The 4,506-nt window shown below is 35.0% G+C and overlaps 1 pseudogene; it reads left to right on the top strand.

The window, feature by feature from the left end:
* Window positions 1-4,281: 4,281 nt before the first annotated feature.
* LOC111746060 lies at window positions 4,282-4,400 on the top strand (annotated as a pseudogene).
* The last annotated feature ends 106 nt before the right edge of the window (window positions 4,401-4,506 follow it).

Below are 4,506 nucleotides of genomic sequence, written 5' to 3'. Positions count from 1 at the left end.
ATTAAGCACAGAAAAGTCTCTGACAAGACCTGCATTGAAAATTATAAGCTTTGTTTAATTCAGTATTTCACATGTGTATTTTGACCCTAGAATGCCTTTTCCCGGAGATTCCTTGAACACTGTTAGAACTGGTATTCTGCGAAGCAGCAGTTTGAAAAGCACTATTTAAGTCTTCCTCCAATCTGTATAGGAGGTGTGTCTGTAAAGTAATAAGTGGTTTTCTTCATGGACTGTAGAGGCTTAATTCTTTATAGATATACCTAATGAACATTGTGATTAGCAATTAGAGATTAATTAACTTGTTATGCTTTATTAGTTCAATAAAGAGACCATAAATAAAAGGCTCTCAGTGTGTAGCTAGATCCTCAACCTAGCTACTTGAAAACTAGTTGCCTGGATTTTGCTGATAATGGGGGCATCCACAATCACGTGGGGGCAGCTACCTGGATTGTAGGCATATGACTTATAAATACAAATCAGTCGGGTGACAGTAACTGTCTAACAAATGGCTTTTTTGTGTGTGTGTGTGTGCCAGGGGCTTCTTTTTACCCTGGCTGATGTAAATGGTCTATTAGTCCAGCTTGGATGGAGAAGCTAATGTTAAGAAATGGTCTTGCTTTTGTAGTTTTTGTTTCATGCTTAGAGTTTTCCCTGCATCGCCGTCTGAGAATCATTGCAGAAAAAGAAACGATCTCACAGTGTATCTCATTCCCACAAATCAACATTTTGGGCAAATTATGTTCGCCTACTGGATTTCATATTCCCATTTCTAAAATAAAGAGCATAGATTAGATTGCAAAATTTTCCTCCAGCTTAATAAAAACACCATTTTTTTCAGATAAAAAGAGTAATATTTCTTTTTCTCAGCAAGTCAACATTTCTGTCTTTACTTTGTGAAAGTTTTGAGGTCAAGATAGTTCCTGTTTTATATTTGCAATTTGCACACAGTGTTTATATTTCATACCTTCAAAACACTTTTCTTAACAGTTCTATTGTTCTTGTGCCACATTTATTGCCAGGCTTTTGACAGATTACTCTTAGAAAAGGTGGAAGTTTTAAAATTTCAGCTATTTTAGAAGAGAATAAAACATTTCAAAGCGAAATAAAGCAAAGTTTTAAAAACACTTATAAATCGCAACATTCAAGGACAACCATTAAAAGAATTGAAATGGAGGCTAGAACTTCTAAACAAGAAAAGAGAAAGAAATTAAATAAGAAAACAAAACAAAAATAACCTATTATTTAAAAAAAGGAAGAAAAATTATAGAAAAGAAAGAACAAAGTAAAATGGTAGGAACAAGCTCAAATACTTAAATAATTAATAAAATGTAAACGAACTTAAATATACTAGTAAAAATAGTCTTAGAATGGTTTTGAAAACAACACAAAATTCAACCATGTGCTCTTACAAAAGATACACTGCAAACTTAAATACATGGAAGGTCAAAAGTAAAAAAAGATAGAAAATGATAGGAAAAAATCTAAATAATAGAAAACTGGCAACAAGATATTAATTTCAGATAAAATAGACTTTAAGACAAATCTTTAGGAGTACAGTGGTCTCTACATATTTAAAAAGCTTAAATCACTAGAAAGATACTTTGACATCGTTTAAAAAACATGAAGCAAAAATTGATAAGATACCTAGAACTACCAAGAGAAATGGACAAATTCAGCATCAGATTGAAATATTTAGATTAAGAATTTTACAGTTATCGAGGGGTGAAACAGACAAATATTAGGGCTATAGTTAGGATTAACTGATAAAGTATGTCATTTCGCTTATAAAATTTGGCTGAGTGCCTCTTTAGTATTAGGCACTACTCTAGATTTGGGAGTAGAGTGGTGACAGATAGATGTGGTGTCTGATATCATGAATCAGAGTCTAGGTCCTGGGCAGTATGGAGAAGGGTGACCAGGACGTGCCCTCACCATGGCATGGAATTTGGAGATGTTGCTCACATACTTTGGACTGAGGTCTTGTTTGAGTCTTGTCTCTAACACTTAGGAATTGCATAATTTTGGACAGTAATTTAACCTCAATCTATTCATCAATAAAATGGGATGCAATGCCCACCTCAGAGTGTAGGTGGATAACATAATATAACGTATTTGAAGCTTTTTGTACAATGCTTGGCATAAGTTCTCAATAATTGGTAGCACTTAATATTATTAATTTTGCAAAAAACTTTGGATCAGTAGTTGCTGCTGAACCCAATGATAAAGTTTTAATAACAATCTGATAAATAACAGTACTTTGTGGATGAGTATCATAAGATGGATGAATCTTTTCCCATGAATCCTAGTTTTCCAGTTTCTAAATTCTTTTTAACAAACTATATAGTTTTGTACATTTGGGGCTTATGATTGATGAACTTGAATGCTATGGCTACTTTTAACAGTTCATTGTGTGCTTAGAATTTCAGAGGCAGGGTGATGCAATGGGTTTTACTTAGCATCCTTGTCAAAATGATCACTTTTCCTTGGATACATCTAGACATTCTAAGAAGATATTTGTGTAAAATTCAAAATCTTAAACTATTAACCTGTTATTTACAATAATTATTTTATCAGTGGCTGCCTATTAATGAGCTACAACTCATTTTAAAATATAAGCACCAAATGTGGCCAGGATTCAAAACAGAGGTATCAGGGCATTTCTACTCTCTGTTATACATTTAATACATCAATAAATATTTACTAAAATATTCTGAAATGTCAGAAACTTTTCTAAGTCAGACTTGGGGGAAAATATGACTATGAATATGTCATGATTCCTACTCTGGAGTATCTTAGTGTTTAGTGGGAGAAATAAGACAAATAGAAAAATAACTCTAATCTCCCTAGGAATAGGAATAAATCACTACCTCTACTCAACATTGCTCTGGAGATAATAACCAATATAATATGGTAAAAATTATAAAGAGAAATGAGTCATAAACATTGAAGATGAATAATTAAAACACTATTTCAGACAAATAAAAAGTACTAGGACAAGTGAATTTACCTGTGTCATAGGTTACAAAGTCATTACACAAAAATCAACTGTATTTCTATATATAAGCAATAAAGCATTGTAAAATGAACATTTTAATGTAGTATCATTTAGAATGACATCAAAAATATAAAATACTTGGGAATAAGTTTAACTAAAGATGTTTTAAGTTCTCTACACTGAAAATTATGTAGCATTGTGGAGAAAAATTAAAGATCTAAATGAATAGGGAGATATACGATGTTTGTGGATTAGAAGGCTCAATATTGTTAAGATGTTAATTTTCTCCAAATTGTTCTATAAAAATATAATCCCCCCAAAACTCTAGTAGCCAATTTTTGGAGAGTAGAAGTTGACAAGCTGGTTTTAACACATAAAAATAGGAAAGACCAATCAGAAACATGGCAGAGTGAGAGACGTCCCCAGATCTCTCTCCTTGAAACAACAATAAGCTGAACATCTAAAACTCAACAAAAAACAGCCAAACTGCATACTAGCATATCTGAGCGTGAGATCTGCACATAAGAGCTACCATAGGTCAGAACCCTGGGTGTTGGGCAGTGGACTGGGAGTAATAAAGAAGCTGCCTCTCGCAGTCGCCAGAGCTACCTGTAGGAGAAGGTGGAAGGGAGAAGGAGTGGAGAGTTCCCTGAATATCCCTGCCTGGGAGAGCCGTGAGCTCTCCGCGGCTGGTGGCAGTGCCCAGGCATCAGGGCAGAAAGCAGAGAAATGGCGATGGCAGAGAAGTGGGGTTGGCAAAGAAACAACAGTTGATTTTTACCAGCCGTGGTTGCAAAACCAAGGCTGAGCTGCAGCCCCCATCCCCTAACCCAGAAGGCCCTTTTCTCCGTGCCTCCTGAGACCGAACACCGCAGAGCCAAACAAACGCTACTGAAACTGTTGCTAACACTGACAGGGACTGAGACTGAGGGTCATGAGTGTGATTAAATATTTATAAGAAAATAATGGCATTACTAAGGTTTCATATAAAGCAAGGATCCAAGAGGCATAGACACTAACTACTAGAAATCAAAAGAAAAACGCCTTCTTTGCAACAGCATAGAGAGACCTTTATAAAATAAATGTTCTTTCTGGAAAAAAAAGCAGAATACACTTCTATTAATGCCTAGGTGGAGAAAAAATCTATTAAACATCACGAACAACCAAGATGACAAGGCATCTCAGAAAGAAAGAGAAAAATCCCCAGGAAATGAGCTTACAGACATAGAAATATGTGACTTAAATGACAGAGAATTCAGGATGGTATGTCTGAAAAAACTCAGTGAGTCTATGGCCATGCCACCGTGAACTTGCCTGATCTCGTCTGATCTCAGAAGGTAAGCAGGGTCAGGCCTGGTTAATACTTGGATGGGAGACCATCTAGGAATACCAGGTGCTGTAGGCATGTAAAAAAAAAAAAAATCAGTGAGATCTGAAACGATTCATAGCAATATTTTCAGGAATTGAAAAAAATAACTAGATCAGCAGAATGAGTTATTTAGCAAAGAGAT

The sequence above is a fragment of the Pteropus vampyrus genome, unplaced genomic scaffold (genome assembly GCF_000151845.1).
Source record: "Pteropus vampyrus isolate Shadow unplaced genomic scaffold, Pvam_2.0 Scaffold173, whole genome shotgun sequence".
Taxonomy (NCBI): Eukaryota; Metazoa; Chordata; class Mammalia; order Chiroptera; family Pteropodidae; genus Pteropus; species Pteropus vampyrus.
This window is presented reverse-complemented; position numbering and strand designations above follow the sequence as displayed.